Source organism: Delphinapterus leucas, chromosome 7 (genome assembly GCF_059928025.1).
Source record: "Delphinapterus leucas isolate spDelLeu-1000000601 "Yukka" chromosome 7, BTC_Dleu_Yukka2, whole genome shotgun sequence".
Taxonomy (NCBI): domain Eukaryota; kingdom Metazoa; phylum Chordata; class Mammalia; order Artiodactyla; family Monodontidae; genus Delphinapterus; species Delphinapterus leucas.
This window is the reverse complement of record NC_143135.1, coordinates 85,712,614-85,735,776: the sequence shown is the minus strand read 5'-3', so window position 1 is coordinate 85,735,776 and position 23,163 is coordinate 85,712,614. Positions and strand designations below refer to the sequence as shown.

Here is a 23,163-nt window from a genome sequence, read left to right as displayed (position 1 = left end):
CTGTATCTAGTGTGTTAGGCAAAGCCTCTTGCAACAAGGAAATTAATGAGCAGATTGGTTGCAGCCATTACTGCAAAATGATCAATGATTTTACTAGAAGAAAAACAGGAACATAGTAACATGCTTACCTATAACTAGTACCAGTATAAAAATTTTAGGATAAGTGAACATTATCAAAAAACATGAGGATCTTCTACATATATACAATTAAAATATATAGAAAAAGTACAGCAAATGTGTATCAAAAATTGCCCATCTTATTAATTACTGGCTCTCTCTTTATCACATTTATAGTCAATTTCCCTTCCAGAAGTAGCCTTTGCTCTATTAGTCCTAGCTAACTAAAATTCAGTAGGATCACTTGTCATTTCTAGGGCATAAAGGCAATGGGAAATTGGTGGACAGTTAATGAGAAAATATAACTGGGTGCTAAATAGATCCATACTGTCTTCTGAGGATTCTTTCCCCCTCACTGAAAGAGAAAACACATTCTCTCTGCTTGCTTTTTAACAAATATCTCTAAGGTAACATCAACAATATGTCTAAGACATTTTTTTGTTTTGTTTTGAGTAAAAAACAGTATACAAATAATTACATTATAATATTTAAATTTAATTATGTGCTATATGCCAGATCATGGTAGAAGATGGTGAATAACGTTTGAGTGTGTTTCCTTTTTAAAAATAAATCTTAAAGGATGGGGGTAAAATCAGAGAAAGTTCAGCAAGGAGGCAGCATAAGGGCTCCTTTCCTAGAATATCCTTCCTTACCCTCTATAATTTTATTTTTGTTTTTGTTTTTGTTTTTGTTTTTTTGCGGTACGCGGGCCTCTCACTGTTGTGGCCTCTCCCGTTGCAGAGCACAGGCTCCGGACGCGCAGGCTCAGCGGCCATGGCTCACGGGCCCAGCCGCTCCGCGGCATGTGGGATCTTCCTGGACTGGGGCACAAACCCGTGTCCCCTGCATCAGCAGGCGGACTCTCAACCACTGCACCACCAGGGAAGCCCACCCTCTATAATTTTAAAAGTCCAGTGCAAGGTCCACCTATGCCATGAAGCTGTCTCTTGCCCAATCCAACAGGATGATCTTTGATCAATTCCTACTACCATATAATTTAGCGCTTAATTTTATAAGGTCTTGTATCATTTGCTAATTTTTACACATACTACCTATCTCCACAATATAATCTCAATATAATCATGTGAGGTGTGACAGGTTGAAAGTATATATAACCACAGCCACCGCCACCATGCCAACATAGACATACACCACACTGGCACAACACTGAGTACGAAAAAGATGGCAACATAACTTACATAGTATATCAAGTGACCAACTACTGACTTAGACAACAAAATCTAGTGATCTCTTGTAGAAGGTGAACAGACAAAAATATCTTGTAAAATATATTTTGTTCACCTTTTTTGTAGAAAGTGAACAAAATGGACAAAAACATCTCCCTTGGATATTACAGTCCATTGGAGACAAAGAATAATGACTGGAAGGTATAAGTGCTATGGGAAAAAATACACAGCAGGGTAAAGGAGGAATGGCAAGTGTGTGGTATGTGTCTTTGAGGGAGGTGGGGTTCAGGGGTTGGTGGTTGTTAAAATTCCCAGAGCATCTAGCCATGCATTTGTGTGTATGTGTGTGCACACATGCACACACATGCACGCATTATCACTCAAGTGTGGAAAAAATGCAAAATAAGACAAAGCACAAATTCCATGGAAAAGTGAAAGTTTATACTTAAGAACTTTATACTTTAATTGGAGCTTAGTGTCCCCATTTTAGAGATGTGGTCCACATCAGTCAATTCCAAACAATGAAAGTTAGCACAACTCAGAACACCATCTCCACTTCTCAATCAACCTCTCCTCCCTTATCGCCCCCCAAAACACACACACACACACACACACCAGCCCTCCAAGCCAAACTTATAAATCATCTATAAATGCAACTGGGTACAGTACATCCTACTCTTCTCCACATAGGCTGTCATCACTGCTCTCATAACTCATGTTATAAAACAAGATCAAAAGAATACAGCCAGGGGAAAAGATATATCTATTCAAGTCCCTTCCACCCACTTTTTCTTGTTGTTGCAGTTCTTCTTTTTTTTTTTTTTTTTTTTTTTTTTGCGGTGCACGGGCCTCTCACTGTTGTGGCCTCTCCCGTTGCGGAGCACAGGCTCTGGATGCGCAGGCTCAGTGGCCATGGCTCAGGGGCCTAGCCGCTCCACGGCATGTGGGATCTTCCCGGACTGGGGCACGAACCCGTGTCCCCTGCATCGGCAGGCAGACTCTCAACCACTGCGCCACCGGGGAAGCCCTGCAGTTCTTCTTAATAGAAAAGGTTTTTTTTATGTATAAACAGAATTCTTATCAAGTATACTTCAATTAAAAAAAAAAAAAAGAAAAATGTATAAACAATTATTTTTAAAAGACTATGATTTATTCTACATATTTAACTTTCAATAATATCTACAAATATCAAACTTTTTTTAACTTTCACTATTAAATTGGTATATTTCCCAAGAATAAAAATATTTTTAAAATGTGAATTTAATCCAGAAATCTTTAAAATTAAAGCAGCTCATATAGGCATAAATAAACTGAGGTTGCAGAGGCAGGACACTGAGAAATTTGACATCTTTTATTTTAATCTATAGCCAAAATTAAAGGTCACTGTTCTAAGTCATTAAATTCATGATATCAACTGAGCAATGTAAAACAAAGCCTAGTATTAAGTAGGAGGAAAAATAAGAAAAGGTGAAAAAATTCAATGGAACTAATCTCATTACCTGTTTAAATAGCTGAATAAGTTGAAGCAAAAAAAGAAACCCTAACGTTATTATGAAATCTAAAAATATAACATATTGCTGCTTTCCGAGAACACATAAATCTAAAAAAAATTATCCACTATACATGTCTAAATGATTATTTTAATGAGATTTTTATTCAACCTAATAAGAAACTTATCGTTTATGTCTGCATTGTTTGCTACTTTAAGCAAAAGCAACTAACTATATTAAAAGTTTGATGACAATTCTGAAATCTTAATGAATAAAATGTGGAGAGAAAGAAATGCTGGCCTCTACTATGGAGGCTCAAATATATGTAGGTATGTCTTTGGAATGCTAGGGCACACAGACTACAGGGCTTCATGAGATAGACCTCATCCTTAGCTTGCACACAGTCTCGTCAAAGTAGAAACCATGCTTCAACAAAGTGCCAATCACAGTAATGGCCCAGCTTCAACACTGTCTAATCTAATCCCAGCATGAACATAATATATATAAGCAATAAAATGTACCATTTTTAATTACTCAAGGTTTACTTATCACCCATTTATTTACATCTTGCCGGCGGCAGAATGATCCAAAAGTGACTCTCCATGATCCCACCTTCTGGTGTTCATGCCTTTGTGTAATCCCGTCTCCTTCAGCGTAAGTAGGACCTATGACTTTCTTCTAGTCAACAGAATATGGCAAAGGTAATGAGATATCACTTCCATGATTGTGTTACATTATATAAGCCTCAATCTTACCAGCAGACTGGAGCTACAACTCCCCTTGCAGGCTTAATGAGGTAAGCAGCCACACTGGAGAAGCCCACATGGAAGGAGCTGTGGGCAGCCTCTAGGAACTAAGGGTGATCACCACCCAGCCAATGGCCAACCAAAATCTGGGGCCTACATCATACAGCTGCCAAAGAAATTCTGCCAAAAACTTGAATGAGCCCAGAACAGGATTCTTCTCCATTCAGGTCCCTAGATGAGAATGTAGACTGGCCAATACCTTGACTGCAGCCTTGTGAGACCCTGAGCAGAGAACCAGCTAAACTGTGCCCAGACTCCAGAGCCACAAAAACACATGAGATAATAAATGTGTATTGTTTTAAGCTGCTAAATTTGTGGAAATTTGTTAGGCAGCAATAGAAAACTAATGCACTGCCTTAGAACAGCTTGCTAATTTGATTTCATTTTTATTTCTTTGATGTACTTGGACTTAACACAACATACAATGCCCTCAATAAATGTCTACTGAATTAACTGTGAGAGTTTGATCTTTTTGGCCAACTTATATTTCAATTCTGTGGTAAAGCAGGCAAAAAAAAAAAAGGCTCACAAGTGAGAAAAGATAGAAATTGCCTTGAAAAGAGACCCATTAGCAATGCCTTACTCTAAAAAGAGATGAGAAGCTACAGAACTCAAAAGTGAGAAAATATCCCCAAAATGCAATTATTTCATGTGATTCTCACAGGTTAGCAAAAGGAAAACACAGTCCAGGGGCAACAACCAAAGATATTTATTTCTAACACATGAGCATTTGCTTTATCTCTCAGTTTCTATTACCTAGAGATTACTGTATAAGCAAAAGATCATTTAAAATCAAAAACTTTCTGCTGAAATTAATATCTGAAATTTACTTACCTAAAAATATAAAAGAATGAGCATATAAAAATATATATTAAGTATATTTGATATGACTTCAAAATATAACTTTTATTTACATAATATATGCCTCACAGATATAATGTGAACGGCAATGATAAAGAAAAACAGATCCTTGAAGGTTCTAAAATACTGCTCCTGGGTAATATTATTCATCTGGGTGGAAATGACCCTGAGTAACAAAGGTAGCAGAAAAACTTTCAATATTGAAGCAAATTGGATAGATTGAAAGAATGCTGCTGGCAAAGACTCATTTGTTTGAAAAGAAAGAAAGAAAAAGCAGAGGAAACTGAAATAAACAGCCAAAAGAAAAAGAAAAGGTTGGTGGAGACCGCATGTGTCTGTAATAGCAGAGTATCAGTTCTATAGAATAAATTTAAACCTGATTGGCTTTTCTAAGAACTATATTTTTTACTTTTTCTTAAATGTTGGATTTATAAAAATTATACGGACATCAGTTTTATAGGTAGCTTCTGCTGACAGTACTTATGAGCTGTATTTATATCTAAATCTGAGGGAGTGATTTAATTAAATTTCAAGCCTGGAAAGATAAATTCATGAAACAAGTATCCTAAGTTAGCACTTTCTCATTCAAAAATTCACCTTGTTAATGAGGGAGGAGGGGTAATTTTCACTAAAGTGCACATATAAAAATTAAAAGCACATACCTGTCTCTTTCCATGCAATGTAAGCAACTAACTCTAGGGATCTTTTAATTATCTTTTTAAAAATCTCATAAAGTTTCAGAAAATTACAAAAGAAAAACAACTTATTCTAAGCAATACAGAACCAGACTTGAGAGAATGACATCTCCCTGAAGAGAAATAAAATGCTGCTGTCTTGTAAACATAAACTTTGTACAAGAAATCAGATACTTCTTCTGGTACATAAACAAAAATGGATTAATAAAAATTTGAAAGAAATTCAAATGATGAAATGTGATGAATTGGGAGGTTGGGATTGGCATATATACACTAATATGTATAAAATGGATAACTAAGAGCCTGCTGTATAAAAAAAAAATAAAATTCAAAAAAATTTTGAAAGATTGCTTTAAAGAATTAAAAAAAAAAACCTGCCATCTTTCGAGTAACAGTATTATTGCGTTTAGTAAATTTTAAATCACATTAATGCACGATTATTTGGATGTTCCAGACTTACCCACACACATTTCTGCATTTTCTGAACAGAGAAGTGATGGGTTCCACTTCATCAGCCACAATAGGCCACACAGTACTCAGTTCACACTGATTCTATTTTTCTGTTTGTTTGTTTTGACTACAAATACACCTCCTAGAACAGTGTCATGTTGAGAATTTCTATAATTTTCTTTGTCAAGCTTCCTATAGCTCTCTTTTAATTAACAGTTATCTCTGAATAATAAGATTCTCAAGATCACCATTCTAACATTAATGACGATAAAAGAATGTTGATAGTTGATAGCATACATTGGTTAATGGCACAAGCTCAGGGGTAAAAAGGACCTGGATTTGAATTCTAACTTTGCTATTTACTAGTTATGTTTTTATTTATCAGTGTCTAGCACATTCTAAAAAATACTCAAATTTTTCATGAGGAAGAGGGTTTTCAAGGTTGGATGCATTATAAACGGGGCAAGAAGAATATGGAGAATGTATTCAAGCAGGAGAAAATGGGAGCTGGCCTAATAATACCCTATCAACCAAACACAGAAAGTAATGTCACTTCACATTTGTTCCATACAGTCTATATAAATATTACTGTGTATGTTTTCATTTGATTTTCACAACAAGAGAAAACTGAGGCTATAAGAAGTTAAGAACAAATTCAGGAAACAGAACAGAATATAGTCAGGATTCACAGGTCTTCTGACATCTTAATCCACTAGCGATGTGGTTTTCTCCACACATGCCAAGCTACTTCCAATCTTGGAATGGTTTAACATTTCACCAATTCAGACACTTTGAAAACATATTTCTAATCAACCTCAAAAAAGCACACTTATCTCAAGCTTTAAGGAGAGGAGAAAGACAACACAACACAACAGAAACCTACTGCTGATTCTACGGCAGTTAACAAAATAGTGAATGTGTCCTATCAATCTTCATAGGCTAGGCAGGTAAGGAGACATGAAGACAAATTTTTTGTTTTATTCTAATATTGTTAGAAAACTATGGTCTAGTTTAATATTTGCTTGACAAAAATTGAAACAATCACACTCTGGCAAAGAACCCATTCTGACATTCCAAAGTCCATAATCTAACAACTACAGGGTCTTTTCCATGAAGAGAAGCTGTACTGTCATTATCCTCCAGAGTCTGAGAGAGAATTGATACCTCAGCATTGTCTGTGGTTCTGCCAATTCGAAGGATTAACTCTTTTGTTCTTGATGAACGTAGCATATACTTGACAAAATGACATCAAATAACAACCAATATCTATTTCCATCTCTACATACTGGACAGATAGGGATGCAAAAAGAATGGAGGGAAATTACCATCTGGATGAGAAATCAATTCATAGAGCAAACACTCAAAGGGTAAGTATAATAATGTATAGTGAAAATTATCAACTGAGAAAATGGAAATAGATAACACAAATTATAAATACTACAAAAGCAACATTATTATTCAAATAAAATTAGGCAAAAGCATCATCTCATACAATTTTCCGTGTAGCTGTCATAATTTCTTATAAATCTGACACTAGAGATTCCAAAAATCCATACCAATAGGAACACTTCGCTCTATTTAAGCAGGCAAAGCATCCACAAGGAACAAGAAAATTGCTGAAGTGTGATATATAGACAAGTAGAGAATAGGGTAGCAAATATTAAGGTGCTCATTTAAGAAAGAAAGCAAATACAAAAATAAGTTTGAAAAGGGAATGAAGAACGTGGAGTATAGTCATGCTGAAAAAAATGAAGCTAAACTACTTTAAGGAAGTCAATATAATCCTCAGCATCTGTATCTATCTATATTCACTAAAATTTATTGAACATCAACACTATATCAGGCATGGTGCCGCGTACTGGGGTGTGAGAATAAATAAGACAGCCTGTTCTCTAGATGTCCAGCCTAAATGGAAAAGCTGACAAAAAATAATATATAATATACAAACAAATAATTCTAATATGACAAATGTTCCAAAGGAATATAAAATTTGTGCAAGGGCAACAGAAGGAAACAAACTCAGACTACATCTTTTTTAGTAGGGATCTCAAAAGAAAATTAATTCCTAATGCCCTAAAGTATCCATTGAAGGTAATAAATTAACTTTGTTCTTATACGTCTAGAATGATAATATTCATACATCATCTTTATTTTTTTTCATACACCATCTTTAAAAAAACTGAGAAACGGTCATTCAAATCATTGAGTTCTGAGGTTCAGGTAAGAAACCCTGGCAGAGAGACTTCCCTGGTGGCACAGTTGTTAAGAATCCGCCTGCCAATGCAAGGGACACGGGTTCAAGCCCTGGTGAGGGAAGATCCCACATGCCACGGAGCAACTAAGCCCATGCGTCACAACTACTGACCCTGTGTGCCACAACTACTGAAGCCCATGCGCCTAGAGCCCGTGCTCCGTAACAGAAGCCACCGCAATGAGAAGCCCGCGCACTGCAACGAAGAGTAGGCCCCGCTCGCCGCAACCAGAAAAAGCCCGTGTGCAGAAACGAAGGGTCAACGCAGCTTAATTCATTCATTCATTCATTTAAAAAAAAAAAAAGGGAACCCGCAGACAAAGGCTTCCATCAAATAGGGAGATTTCACCAGATACTGAGAAACAAGAATTGGGTATCCCAAACAGGGAGAATCTTATTTGCTAGGCCAAGGAAAAGGTATGCCACATTTGGAGAATTCTAAGTCATTTCATTGAGATGAAGGCAGGGATGAAAGTGAGAAGGGAGAGAATTGGAGTCTGACAAGAAATAGGACATGGACTTAGTTTTGCACCAGACTGTAAAACACTTAGTAGCTAAAGATTCTGGAATTCACATGTAGAAAAAGACAGGGGCATACTCTGGAGGTATAAAGTGATCAGATTTGTCCCAAAACACTTCTTAGGTGGTTCTGGTTCAAGGAGGCCAAGAACTAATCCTTTCAGAAGACTATCATACTTGCTACACAGTAAGTAGAAAAAAAAAAATTCTGTCCAAATTGAAGACTGAACTTTTTTACATTGAAGACTGTTTTATTATATAACAAGAAAAGTAAACTTTGTCATGCACACACTTACCAATGACTAAGAGAACTCCAAAGAAACAACTTATTTTTCAGGTCATCTGGGTTATCATGAGTCCAAAAAGACATTAACATTAATTTTAACAGATCTTCAGTGAAAGAACAAAAACAAAAAACATGTATCGCAAAGACTGCAAAGAAAAGGTGATTCCTAAGACAGCAGATACATTATTGAATCAGTATGTCTATTAATTAGAAATAAACTTGGTCTGAGATGGGATTTTACTTAAATTTAAAAAATTACAAAAACCCAGGCACTACTAATACCTACCGGAAACTCAGTAAATGGGAAACAAGACTGGGGGGAGAGGGGGTGATAAAATTTCTCCTCTACCCTCTCCCAGATGGGCCTAAGAATTAGACTGACACAAGACACATTAACAGGAGAGAAGCACACAAATTTTATTTAGTAATTTTTTTGTGTATCTGAAAGCCTTCACAAGGAAAATAAAGACCCAAAGAAGCAGTTAGGGCCAAAAGCTTATATGTGTGGTTGGATAAAGAAGCGTAAATTGTGAAGTCGTAACAAGATAAAGGGTTTGGGCTAGAGCAGTTAATTGTGGAAAAGTGACTAGGAAGATAAGGATTAGTAACAAGGTTTGTTTGTACAGATTGTTCCCAGCTTCTATTCCCCATCTCTAGTAGTAAGAATGTTTTTCTTTCACCTGGTACCCAGAAGGCACCTTTTACATGAGAGTTTACCTCTTGCTTTCAAGAAGAAAAAGAAAGGTCAGAATGGCCTTCTTGCATCTGCTGTTTATGTGACTTTGACTCAGAATAATCCTTATGCCCCAGTGGAATATTTGGGGGTGGCATATTCTGCTACCCTACACAAGTAGGGTAAGCAAAGTTGAAACTTTCAGAAGCCCCACAATGTTCCCCCCACCAGCCTACCTTCTAACTATAGTAATTCTTCTCACATATTTAATATTCTAACATCTTCAATCCCCTTCCCATAAAAAATCCTGCTCTTAAAAAGGGATCTGATATTCAGCCTTAAAAAGGAAGGAAACTTTGACACATGCTTCAACATGGATGAATTTAAAGACATTATGCTAAGTGAAATAAGCCAGTCTCAAAAAGACAAATACTGTATAATTCTACTTATATGAGAAATCTAGATTAGTCAAATTCATAGAAACAAAGTATGATGGTTGCCAAGGGCTGGAGGGATGAGAAAAAATGGTGTTACTATTTAATAAATAGTTTCAGTTTTGCAATATGAAAAAGTTTTGGAGACTGGGTGCACAACAGTGTGAATATACTTAACAATACTGAACTGTATACTTGAAAGCAGTTAAGATGGGAAATTTCATGTGTGTTTTAAAATATTACTAAAATATTTTTAAAAATTGAGAATGAAATGGTGAATAACTGAGGATGAGTCCATGTCCCAAGGCACTGAAACCAAATAAATCATTTACTGGGGATGAAGAGTTTAGAGTATTTTATTCTGTGAAAGTTTGGGGGCAAAAGAATGATATAATTGCAATGTTTTTAGCAAGATTAAAATGACATAAATATATTACAGTGTATCAGATGGAAATGAGAGCTGGAAGGAAGGAGTCAAGAAAAACTGTTTAGAAAAATTGAAAGAAATAACAATTTTAGGGATCAGTTCAAAGATGAAGTTGCTAAGATTTCTAGCATGGGTAAGAGGAAGGATGTAGCCTCAGTCTGCTCCCTTGGGATCTTTATTAAGGAGTGGCTGAGCAAGCAGATAAAGGTACAGTAAACTGCACAAGATCAGCCTCCAGGCCATTTATCAGGAATCAAAGAATTGCTTTATTTATTTACACCTTTCTTCATCTAAAAATATCTGAAAAGGTCAGCAAATAACCACTGTTCTGTTACTCGCTGTTGGCCAAGCACAATGGAAGTATTCCAGAATTTGAGCTGCTGTGATAATGATACAACTCTCTTTACAAATTACATGATAGATGAAATTCTGAAAGATTTTATAAACAAAATTGTGGTAACTCCAGTCACATGTTAAATGTACTAAGTAAGCCCATATTTACTAGATAGAGCTTTATTTCCTAGAGTGGCTCTTTTCGTAATAGAAATCATTTACTTATTCTGTTAAATCCTAGTATGGATTCCTTTGCATTCATCTCCACTGCAGCATGCGAGAAAGACTTGAAGTGAGGTGAAAAGAAAGCTCTAAATCAGATAAATGTACTAAAAGAGCCCTTCCCCTTTTATATACCAAAAGAAAACGAGACCGGAATTACCTAAAGCATGTGAATCATAATAAAAATGTAAATATTTAAAACACATTATAGAGACAATTTTTTATTTAAAAAAGGCTAAATTTTCCATCCAAATAATGAGAATTCTCTCTATGCCTTTTTGTTTTAACTTACTATTGAATTCTATATGAGGCAGTTATCAGAACACTAAATCAACTTATGCTAACTTCCAAGATCTTTATTCTCTATTACTGAGTCCAATTTAAATTAAGATTCTGTCAAAATGACAAAGATGAATAACAATAGTTGTCCCAAAAAGCATTATTCACCTGGGAGGTGAAGGGGTAAAACACAAGTACACATTCAATTAGAACAGAAGGGATCTGTACTATAAAGGTTATGAGGAATAAGGATAGTTCTGCCATCATAAAACAAAAAACATAAAAACAATGTCTTTATTGAAAATCAATAAACCCAAAGCGAGCTCTTTGAAAGGTCAGTAAAACTGACAAGGAGAAAAGAGAGTAAACACAATTCACAATATCAAGAATGAAAGAGAGAACATCACTGCAAATCATACAGACATTAAAAGACTAATAAGACAATATTACTAAGAATTCTACATCAACAAATTCAGTAACTTAAATGGAATGGACAAATTTCTTGAAAGAACAAACTACTGAAGGTCATCCAAGAAAAAAACAGATAACCTGAATAGCCCTATATTTATTAGAGAAAAAGAATTCGTAGTTTAAAAACCCACCCACAAAGAAAATTCGTAAGTCCAGATGGCTTCACTGGTGAGTTATACCAAACATGTAAGAAATAGATAACAATGCTGCATAAACTTGTGCAAAATACGGAAGAAGAAACAGGCTCCAAATCATTCTGTGAGTCAAGCATTACCCTAATACCCAAATTAGACAAAGGTATTACAAAAAAAGAAAACTAAAGACCAATGTTTCTCATAAACCCAGAACTAAAAATCCTTAACAGGATATTTGCAAATTGAACGAAGCAATATATAAAAAGAATCATGGTCATGAGAGGTCTATTCCAGGAATGCAAAGCTGGTTTAACATTCAAAAATCAATACAAGTTCACCATATTAACAGACTAACATACCCCTGCCACCACCAAAGGAACCAAATGATTGTCTTAATGAAAGCAAAAAAGGTATTTGACAAAATTCAATATCCATTCATGATAAAAACTGGGAATAAAAGGAAAAGGAAATCCTTCAACTTGATAAATAATATCTATAAAAATCCTAGAGACAACATCCTACTTAATGCTGAGATACTGAACGTTTTATCTCTAAGATCAGAAAGAATGCTGTCATCACTTTTAGTCAACATTGTACTAGAGTTCTTAGCCAATGCAACAAGGCAAGAAAAAGAAATAAAAGGCAGATTGGTAAGAATGAAGAAACACTACACTTATTCAAAGACTGCAAGACTTTCAATGTAAAAATTCCTAGGAAATCTACAAAAAGCTACTAAAAGTAATAAGTGAGTTAGCAAGGTCACAGGATATAAGGTCAATATACAAAAAGCATGTTTTATTTACATATAAAAGCAATACACATTGGAAATAGAAATTTTTTTAAATACCAATTATAACAGGACCAAAGAGAAATTTAGGGATGTGAGTCAACTGCAGCACACCTGGAATTAGCCTGAGTTGTTCTGCTAAAGTAAAAATGTACCTGTATGGTGCTGATCCCTGTCAAGACATGAAATGTATGGCTTAATAGTGTTGCTTTGTACTGATGGGTTTAAGGTAAGTTTCAGGGTAGTTTGTATCAGACTGTCAACAATGTTTATTGATAAGTGAGATTTGATGATTTGCATCTGGTCTTAGTGAAACACCACAGAGGGCTCTACCTTTGGGGCTGGTTATGAGAAAGACTATGCCTACATGACCAGCAGAGTATAAGGAGTACCAGCCTAGACTCCATTAGGGGCTACATGGTTCTGTGCACACATCAGTGGCACCTGATCTGAGAGAAAAATGTGTCCATATGATCAACAAAGAGGACAGTCAGGGGTCATGTCTAGCCCTTCTAAAGCTCTTGCAATGAGGGAACCTCTGGCTGCAACACATATCCTTAACGTTCTAATCCTGTTGCTATACTGAATCCTTTCCCTGCAATAAATTTCTAATTTTGGACCCTTTGAGTGTTCTTTAGTAACTGAACCCTATCTGGAATGCCACCATTAGTGCAAAGAATAAATTTAACAAAACGTGTGCAAAACTTATACACTGAAAACTACTAAACACTGCTAAAAGAACTAAGTAAATGGATATGCAAAATGAGAAAAAATACTATTTTAAAGATGTTCCTGTCAGTAAATTAATCAATATTCAATCCAATCCCCATTCTAGCAACCCTTTTCATAGTAATTAAAAGCTTATTATAAAATCTATATGGAAATGCAAAGAACCTGGAACAGTTAGAACATCTTTGAAAAAAAGAACAAATGTTGGAAAACTTAACACTAATTGATTTCAACGTTGACTATAAAGCTACAGTAATCAAGAGAGTATAATATTGGCACAAGGATAGACAGATAATCAAGGGAATAGAACACATACTCCAGAAACAAACCCATATGAATATGGTCAACTGATTTTCAAGAAAGGTGCCAAGATATTTCAATGAGAAAAAGATGGTCTTTTTAACAAATGTTGTTGAAAATATACAAACGAACTTTGAAACTTCCCCCACACCATATGCAAAAATTAACTCAAAATGGGTCATACCCCTAGATGCAAGAGCTAAAAATATAAAGCTTCTAGAAGAAAACACAGGAGAAAAATCTTTGTGACCTTGTTTAGGCAAAGTTTTTGTTTGTTTGTTTGTTTTTTAGATAAAACACAAAAGACATGAACCACAAAATTAAAAACTGATAAACTGTACTTTGACGAAAATTATAAACTTTGTGCTTCAAAGGACACCATCAAGAAAGTGAAAAGACAACCCATGGAACAGGAGGAAATATTTACAAACTATATATCTGATAGGAAACATATCCCAAATATATAAAAAAATCTTAAAACTAAGTATTAAAGAGATAAACAACCCAATCTTTTTTTACATGGCAGAATGACTTGAATAGATACTTTATCAAAGAAGATATAGAAATAGCAAACACACAAAGGATGACTAATCATTAGGGCTATGCAAATTAAAACAGCAATAAGATGCCTTTACACCCATGAGAATGGCTGAACTTAAAAAAAAAAAAAGACAGCAAGAACTAGCAAAAACACAGGGCAACTAAAACTCTCATACATTGCTGGAAAAACTACTTTGGAAAACAGGCAGTTAAAAAAATTAAGCATGTACTACCATATAACCCAGCAATTCCACTCTTTACTAGTGAAAACTGAGGTCTACAAAAAGACTTATACTTGACTATTCATAACAGGTATATTTATAACAGCCAAAAACTAGCACAGAAGCAAATTTTCCATTCTGCAAAAGGCAAAACTCTAATAATAGAAAGCAGATCAGTGGTTACCAGGGACTAAGGATAGTGACAGAAGACTGAATGCAAAGGTATGTATACAAGAGAACTTTGTAAAGTGATGTAACTGTTCTATTTTGATTGTGTTACTGTGAAAAGACTGCAAAAATTTGTCAAAACTCATTGAATTGTATACTGAACATTATTGAAATTTATGTACCTTATACTTCATCAAAGCTGATTTTAAAAAGAAAAATCTAGTCACTTTAAATGCAAGTAACATTTTTTTTTCCCCCATGATTTTCCAATATAGGCGAACTTGGCAGGGATGGCTCAGTCCTGCTCCACAAAGGTCAGCTGGGGTGGCTTAACTGGGGGAAGGATCCACTTCTAAGATCACTCACAGGGCAGGAAGATGGTGGGAGCTGGAAGCTTAGCAAGGGCTGCAGGGAAGGTTTTGGCTGGGCTCTCACTCACATCATGGTGACTTCGGTTCCAGTACTAAGTATCCCAAAGGTACAGGCAGAAGCCCTATCACTCTTTATGACTTAGTCTAGGTGGTCACATTAGTGTCTCTTCCACCACAGTCAGAAGCCTGCCCAGATTCTAGTGAAGGGACATAGACCCCACCTCTTCATGGGAGGAGTATCAACGTCACAGTATAAAGCAGAGTGTGTGAAATGGAAAATATTTTTATGACTATCTTGGAAAAGACAATCTAACACACTGAATTTTTATTCTGTAGATAAGTGGTAGATAGGGCAATGTAAAAACATGATCCAATCTAAATTTTAGGATGATAACTCCAGAAGCACTATTATAGATAAACTAAAACAGAGAGACTGAAAAACATATGGGGAGCAAAGGGAAGGAGAGTGAGGACCTTTTAAGATGGTATTTCGGAGTCAAAAGCAAAGGAGACCCTCAAGTGGCAGAATGTCTGTGAGCAAGAAAGAAGAGAAAACATGCTTGCCAAAGATGCTATACGAATACAAGTGAAATGTCTTGGCTGGAAACTGGTAACGTCATTAAGCAACACAAAGTTTAGAAGGGATAATAACAAATTCTGTTCTGGCACATGTTGGCAGAGGTAGAATGCATCTGAAAATTAAAAAACAAGAGAGCCACAACAAAGAGCACATGTTATATAACCCATGAAGAAGAGACTCAATTCTGATTGATCAAGAGTCGACTACAATCCTTAGACAAGGCAACATAGATCATTACTTTATATTTACTTAAAAGATGGATATTTATCTACACACCAAATGCCAGAAAGTATGCTTTAATACTCCTGCTTCCTTCCTAGCCGAAACATTTTCTTTGTAGTTCACTGGGTTAATAAAACTGCCTATCTGAAGATTTGTCTCTAAGGCAAGGGGTAGGAACAATTTACATAGCTTTTTTAAGTGATAATAATGATCAAACATGAATTCAAAATATATTATTTGTTTTTTACACTTTAAATAAATCATCTGTAGCATGGCAAACAATATTGGCCTAATTCTTCTCCATTATTCCTTGCTAAAAGAACTCCTGTTTTCTTCAGCTATCAAATGGCCATATACTTCACAGTAGCTGGGATTATAATCCCCAGGGTTAATCTTATTTGGTGTAACTCTGTCCTAGCAAGCTGCAGGATAGAATCATCTGGGAACTTTTAAATGGACTAATGACTGGACTTCCTCACTCCCCCACAGTGATTCTCATTTAACTGGTCTGGAGTAACAGTGTCTTTTTAATCATTAGGGGACAAGTCTGAGGACAAAAGTCAACCCAATATTAACTAAGAGCAGAAAGATGAAAAGAACCTTGATTTTGAAAACTCTGTTGAATTAACTGACAATAGAACTGTCTTTCATCCAGGTTTCTCATTATGTAATTAACAATTCTTCTCATTTTTTAAGCCATTTCTGGTTGTGTTTCCTGTTTCTTGCAATGAAAAGTATCCTACAGGCTATGCCTGGCAATACAATTTTCAGGATAAAAAAGTCTAGCTTTATAAACAGGAAGCAGAACTCCAGTCATTCTGCTGACAAAGGACAAGCCAATTTTACAGGAGCCAGCAAAAAATGACGTCATTTTACTGAAAAGATCTTTTCAAAGCTTATAAAATACATCTAATTTTGAATATTTGAACAGATTGTGCCTGCTCAATTGCATCTTCAAATGACTAGAGTTTCTTCTTTGAAACTGAATGATACAGTAGTATAAAATATCAACTTGCACATATATTTTTCACAAGTATTTTAAGAGCTATCTCCCAGATATACCTATAATATTAGTCTGAAGTGAATAAGGACATTCACAAAAACCAGAATGAAACAATACACAGATGACATTTCCTTCTTTGTTCTGCTCATCAGTTCAAACTACCTAAACACAGTAAAAGCAACTGCTACCAAGCCTATGCTGCTGGTGTATACTCAACTTTGGCTCCGATTTAAGGTACAAGAGGAGAAAGCACCTGATTTGAAGAATTCTGCATTTCTTCTCCGAGAGAACACATAACAGTGGATCATGGGCAGGTGCTACGGAAAGGGCTCCGTGGAGGCATGGCAAAGGACAAGAAGTGGGTCCCTGTCACCAAACTGAGCTGTCTGGTCAAGGATATGAAGTAAAGTCCCTGGAGGAGATCTCTTTCTTCTCCTTGCCCTTCACAGAATCTGAGATCACTGACTTTTTTCAGGTATGTCCCTCAAGGTTTTGAAAATTATGCCCATGCAAAAGCAGACCTGTGCTGGCCAGTGGACCAGGTTTAAGGCATTTGTCACCACCGGGGTTTACTACAAACCTGCTGGTCTGGGTGTTAAGCACTCCATGGAGGTAGCCACTGCCATCCTCAGGGCTATCGTCCAGGCCAGGCTCTTCATCACCCCGTGTGACGAGGCTACTGGGGACACAAGATCAGCAAGCCCTAACCGTCCCTTGCAAGGTGACTATCCGCTGTGGCTCTATGCAGGTGCTTCTCATCCTCACCCCTAGGGGCACTGGCATCATCTAAGCCCCTATACCCAAGAAGCTGCTGCAGACGGTACTGAGGATGGCTAGAATGCTCCCTGGCAACTCCACCAAAGCTGCTTTTGATGTCATCTCCAAACCTACATCTGTATCCCTAAGCCTCTACAGAGACCACTTTCACCAAGTCTCCCTATCAGGAATTCACTGACCATCTCAAAAAGACCCAAACTAGAGTCTCCCTGCAGAGGACCCAGGCTCCAACTGTGGTCACCACATAGCTTTTATACCAGAAAAGTAAAGTGAATTAAACCTGTTTAAAAAAATAAAGGATTCTCTCCCTAAATTCACTTCTGAGTCAATTATTTAAACTTTTCTTCATTTCGTTCTCAAGGGAATGTGGACAGCTTGTCACTCCCAAAGCTCACCTCTCCCCCATACCCTGGATTGGATCCCTCCCACCCCTCCTGAACCTGCTGCTTTTCACTGTCCCCACTGTCTTCCATAAGGTGCAGGGCTCCTTGACTTAGGCCTTGAATTATTTTCACACCTCCCACTTCTTACACACAGTATAAGACCTCTGCACCTTATATTCCTTGCCCTGCCAGCTACGGCCTCCACTCCCACCCATGCCTTTTACAGTCAACCTCAACCGTGGCCACTTATCTCTTCATTTATCAACCCACTTCAATATGGCTTCTACCTCCACTACTTGATTAAAATTGCTCTGGGAAAGGTCACCAATTATTGCCTCATTGCTAAAATTAATGACCCCTTTTGAGTCTTTGCAGTTCTTTCTTGATTATTTTTAAGCTTCCATTAAAGCCAAACTGTGTTAGGCACTAGATGTCCAAGACTGATTAAAACAGTCCCTATCTTAAAAAGCTCAGTCTAATGGGAGAAATAGTCACAGAGATGATTTTAACACCTGGTAAATAATTTCAATGACAGAAGCCTATACATGATAGAAGGAAATCACCGGGAACAGGAGCTAGTAACAGTTTCAAAGAAGCAATGAACAATTGAAGTTTTATAGGTTTAACAGGAATTCATAATGTTGTAGACACTGAAAAAGGATATTTCAGACAGAGTATATATGTGTGAAAAATAGAGAAATGACCTTAACTCAGGCCGCATCAGTGAGCAGGAAGGAAGGGATGGATCTAGGAGAAATTAATTAACCTGTCAGGCAAAATTTGATATCACTGATTACTCTTCCTTTCTTGATACTCTCTCTGGCTTTCCTCCTATCCCACTCTTCTGTGGGATTCTTTTTATATTCCCAAGTGTCTGTCTCCATCTTCCTCACACTCTAAATGGTCTCAAGAAGATTTGATCCCAGCCTCCTACTGGTTGGTAGACACTGCAAACTGGGTCACTATAAAAAGTTTTCATTTGCAACTTTAATGATGTATTGATGAGAAAAAGAATATTCAGTTCTCTCCACAGGATTAGTCAAATTAATTGCTTTCATATAAGTAACGTCCAAACAAACATGTACAAAAAATAGCAGTTATGAGGATAATATAGTGCATGAATAGTGGCCTCAGGTACACTACCACAGATTAATTAAATGTATAGAACAGAAGCAAGCAGAAAGTGATCCTGGGACAATGAAACTGCAGAATTTGTGGTTTAGAAATAATCTAACTAGAATTTAATTGCAGATGAGAAAAACTGATGATACAAATTTTAACCATATCCAGGTTTTTAAAAACGATTGCAGAATGAATTAATGGGAGAAGAATTCTAGGCTTGTGCTTTCTCTGAAGAATGTGGGTGAGTCCTCTACATCCAAATTCAAATCTGAAAATCTTCTGCAGAATTGCCTGTAAGAATCACAATTCCTAAGCAGAAACCTAAGAAAAAAGATGGTTTCTAAGGTAACCAAGTCCCATATCCATACCATACATGATCCAACGTATCAAAGTCATCACCTGAGCTTGCCAGAAATTAACTGGAAGAGCTGATGTGTTATATTTGTGTCCTAAGGCTGCAACCCTTTAAACAAATGGACTCCATGTTCCACATTAGCTGAAGAAAGAAAATGCACCTTTGTGAAGGTCAAAGAAAATGCACCTTTGTGCATTTTCAAGAAGGAAATGCACCTTTGTGAAGGTCAAAGAGGAAAATGTGAGAATAATCTCTTCTGATGACTGTGCTCTTAACTCCCAATGGCCAATGGAAACAAAATCCTTATGACGTTACAGAAGCAACTTTTAAAAACTTCTGAAGAGATATTAAAAATAGAACAATTCAGTTGTCCTATTCATACTCTCTTGCTAATTTTATTTCTACCCCAAAAAAAAAAGTCTGAAAATTATTCATTCAAGAAAGGAAACAAACATTCGGGAGAGATGATTCTTTGGTTTGTAACTTGAACTACACTTTTAGAACATCTAATAACTGCAGCTCAGACTCTTTGCTTCCCTTTTAAAAGAAAGCCATTTTAATTACACATTGATAGAACCATTTTGGAAAACAAAACAAAAACCCTCTTTCTTTTACCCTCTAGGGGTAAGAAGAGAGAAGAGAAGGGGTCAGTAGGAATACAGTTAATCTCTTCATGCAGCTCAGTATCATAAATACTGTTTGGTATATATCACAAACAATAATGTTATGCAAAGTTTTTTTTCTTCATTCAATCCAATTCCACTAAATGAGCTTATTTGTAAGTGGATCAGCTGTTACCACATTGTAAACTGCATTTAAAATTATTTTCTTTCCTCTTGAGAATTTCATTTAATAGGCTTATGTAAATTAAGTACCTGTATTTATTGCCCCATCCAAATAAAAAGAGAGCAAGTTGTCAATAACAAACATTCTGCAACAATATAACCCAGGCATCTACATTAATAAAATGCTTGAATGGAATGCTAAGACTATGTTATTTCAATGAGTTGTAATACAATAGCATCCACTGGGACACAGAGACAAGACAAGTATATTTATGGAGGATGTGGTAAACTAGGAAAATTACAAATCCAACCAGCACTTGATAAAGACCTCCAATAAAAAACTTTTCAGATTATTCAAATGACAGCTATACTGGAAACAAACCAGATAATACAGTCTGCTGGCCTGAACAAACATACTAGACCTAAACCGAAGCACAGAGGGAAAGAAAAGTGCCCAGAAACCACCCCTCTAAGTCATCTCAAAAGATTTCCTTTTGATGCACAAACTAAGGAGAATAGGACAATTATATCTTTCGGAGACCTGATTCAGTACCAAATATGTATGCGGTAGTATTATAAAGTCTGTTCTTTCATCTTTAACTTCAGCTATGCTGTCCTGTGCTCTGCATTTTGTAGTTGTCCCTCCTTGTGTCATTAGTTACACAGAAGACCTATTAAAGAAAGCAATCCAACTGTAAATTGACATTTTACTATCAGAAAGCAAGATGGCAAAACACATCAATAGCTATCATCATAATCCTCATCTCTTCATCTACCATTAAGTATCCTCTCTTTTCCCAGTGCTTTCTATAAGCTATATAATTTAATGCTCAAACAACCACAAAGGACAGACTTTCTTAACTTTTCACATAAGATGAAAATAAGACTCCAACAGGTTAAATTGCCACAGTCTCACAGCAAGTAAGTAGCATAGCAGAATGTGAACTCACATATCCCTCCAAAGGCTTTATTTCCTCTAATCTCTTTAACCTAGGAACTCTACTCCAAATTTATCCTAAGTAAATAAATAAACAAAACCAAAACACAGACTCATAAAAGATATTTTTGCTCTTTATAGCAAAAATCAGAAACAACCAAATAGCTAACATTAGGAGAATGGTACTTCAACAGAATGAAATATTGTATAACTAACATGAAGACCATATAAATAATGTTTAAAGAAAAGGAAACCCTGAAATTAATATGGAGAGTTTTAGCTCCGGCAATGGTAAAATAGTTTGTAACCTACTAGCACTCCCACAGATGGCAATTATAACCTCCACTCAAAATATGTAAAACAACTCTTTGAAGGCACTGGAGGGCAACCAAAATCAAGTAGGAACTGAACAGGATTACCAAGAAAGAAGGAAATCTTGCTGGGTGAAATCCTTGTTGTATTAGTTTTCAATTGCTGCAAAACAAATTACCACAAACTTAGCCATTTAAAATAGCATGCATGGAGCCTGTGACCAAGATGGCGGAGTAGAAGGACGTGCTCTCACTCCCTCTTGTGAGAACACGAGAATCACAACTAGCTGCTGGACAATCATCGACTGGAAGACACTGGAACTCACTAAAAAGATACCCCACATCCAAAGACAAAGGAGAAGCCACAATGAGAAGGTAGCAGGGGTGCAATCACAGTAAAATCAAATCCCAAAACGGCTGGGTGGGTAACTCACAGACTGCAGAACACTTATACCACAGAAGTCGACCCACTGGAGTGAAGATTCTGAGCCCCACGTCAGGCCTCCCAACCTGGGGGTCCTGCAACAGGAGGAGGAATTCATAGAGAATCAGACTTTGAAGGCTAGCGGGGTTTGATTACAGGACTTCCACAGGACTGGGGGAAACAGAGACTCCACCCTTGGAGGGCACACACAAAGCAGTGTGTGCATTGGGACATAGGGGAAGGAGCAGTGACAAAAGGGGAGACTGAACCAGACCTACCTGCTAGTGTTGGATGGTCTCCTGCAAAGGCAGGGGGTGGCTATGGCTCACCGGGGGTACAAGGACACTGGCAGCAGAAGTTCTGGGAAGTACTCCTTGGCGTGAGCCCTCCCAGAGTCCACCATTAGCCCCAACAAACAGCCCAGGTAGGCTCCAGTGTTGGGCTGCCTCAGGCCACACAACCAACAGGGAGAGAATGCAGCCCCACCCATCAACAGACAAGCATATTAAAGTTTTACTGAGCTCTGCCCACCAGAGCAACAGCCAGTTGTACGCACCATCAGTCCCTCCCATCAGGACACTTGCACAAGCCTCTCAGATAGCCTCATCCACCAGAGAGCAGACAGCAGAAGCAAGAACAACTACAATCCTTCAGCCTGTGGAACAAAAACCACATTCACAGAAGGACAGACAAGATGAAAAGGCAGAGGGCTATGTACCAGATGAAGGAACAAGATAAAACCCCAGAAAAACAACTAAATGAAGTGGAGATAGGCAATCTTCCAGAAAAAGAATTCAGAATGATAGTGAAGATGATCTAGGACCTCGGAAAAAGATTGGAGGCAAAGATCAAGAACATGCAAGAAATGTTTAAAAAGACCTAGAAGAATTAAAGAACTAACAAACAGAGATGAACAATACAATAACTGAAATGAAAAATACACTAGAAGGAATCAATAGCAGAATAACAAAGGCAGAAGAACGGATAAGTGAACTGAAAGACAGAATGGTGGAATTCACTGCTGCGGAACAGAATAAAGAAAAAAGAATGAAAAGAAATGAAGACAGCCTAAGAGACCTCTGGGACAACATTAAATACAACATTATTCGCATTATAGGGGTCCCAGAAGGAGAAGAGAGATAAAAAGGACCAGAGAAAATATTTTAAGAGATTATAGTTGAAAACTTCCCTAACGTGGGAAAGGAAATAGCCACCCAACTCCAGGAAGCACAGTGTGTCCCATACAGGATAAACCCAGGCAGAAGCACGTCGAGACACACAGTAATCAAACTGGCAAAAATTAAAGACAAAGAAAAATTACTGAAAGCATCAAGGGGAAAATGACAAATAACGTACATGGGAACTCCCATAAGGTTAACAGCTGATTTCTCAGCAGAAACTCTACAAGGCACAAGGAAGTGGCAAGACATACTTAAAGTGATGAGGGGAAGAACCTACAACCAAGATTACTCTACCAGCAAGGATCTCATTCAGATTCGATGGAGAAATCAAA

The 23,163-nt window shown here is 36.9% G+C and overlaps 1 protein-coding gene and 1 pseudogene across 3 annotated transcripts in view; one reads left to right on the top strand and one right to left on the bottom strand.

Moving 5' to 3' along the window:
- The window catches only part of DDX10 (DEAD-box helicase 10), a 287,937-nt gene that overhangs the window by 137,790 nt on the left and 126,984 nt on the right, over positions 1-23,163 (bottom strand). The gene's annotated exons all lie outside the window — the stretch shown is intronic.
- Positions 12,641-17,926, top strand: LOC111168072 (small ribosomal subunit protein uS5 pseudogene; annotated as a pseudogene).